Below are 944 nucleotides of genomic sequence, written 5' to 3'. Positions count from 1 at the left end.
GGTTTGTTCTAATCGTTTTCGAGTTGTTTGATATTTTGCATGTCTAGAAGATCACGAGGTAACTTGTTACCCATTAATCACGAAATTGAAAGGACTTTGACAACCAATAGAAGACTTGCTAGAAATACTTTGAGAGGTATTGGTGAGGTTGTAGATATTCAACCAAACACTATTGAGTTCATCAACCCTTTTGCAAGAGAAGGTGAGGAGAATCCAACACAAAATCAATCACACAATCAACCCACAATGCCTAAGTTTTCATCACATTCCGTACCAACCGAAGAGAACCTACCCAATGGTACTCCCACACCACAACACTTAACCGAAAATTTTATTGCAAAATCCGCATTTATCCAATTAGTCGAAAGAAGCCAATTTGGGGGGATGCCTAGTGAAGACCCTCATTCCCACATGGAAACTTTTTGTGACTATTGTGATGCGATTTCACAAACCGGAGTGACTCAAGACCAAATTCGATGGGTCTTATTTCCTTTTTCTCTAATTGGCACCGCAAAACAATGGTTGAAAAGCCTTGATAAGGCTACTCTTGGAATTGACTCTTGGAAGAAGTTGGCTCTAGCTTTCTACAAAAAATTCTATCCTCCAGAAAAGACTAACATGCTAAGAGCTCAAATTACGGGTTTTAAGCAAAGGGATGAAGAATCTTTGTATGAAGCTTGGGAGCGATTCAAAGGAATTTGTCGCTCATGTCCTCATCATGGACTTAGCGAGTGGTTCTTGGTACAACAATTTTGGAATGGTCTTTATGAAGACTCAAGAAACATTCTCAACATGCGATCAAATGGTATGTTCACCGAAGTTGACGATAATCAAACTTGGAACAAGATTGAGGAAATGACGGTCCATAATTCACAATATAGTAGACCTCGCAAGGATACTAGAGGAGGAAAGCATGAAGTGGACTCTATTACTCAATTGGGTGC

At 39.6% G+C, this 944-nt stretch overlaps 1 non-coding gene across 1 annotated transcript; it reads right to left on the bottom strand.

The window, feature by feature from the left end:
- Positions 1-618: 618 nt before the first annotated feature.
- Positions 619-725, bottom strand: LOC141624858 (small nucleolar RNA R71). Its single transcript, XR_012534666.1, has one exon. It is a non-coding gene; the product is annotated as a small nucleolar RNA R71 (small nucleolar RNA).
- Positions 726-944: the final 219 nt, after the last annotated feature.

Source organism: Silene latifolia, chromosome 1, assembly GCF_048544455.1.
Source record: "Silene latifolia isolate original U9 population chromosome 1, ASM4854445v1, whole genome shotgun sequence".
Classification (NCBI taxonomy): domain Eukaryota; kingdom Viridiplantae; phylum Streptophyta; class Magnoliopsida; order Caryophyllales; family Caryophyllaceae; genus Silene; species Silene latifolia.
Note: the sequence above shows the minus strand (reverse complement) of the source record. Positions and strands in the feature narration are given on the sequence as shown.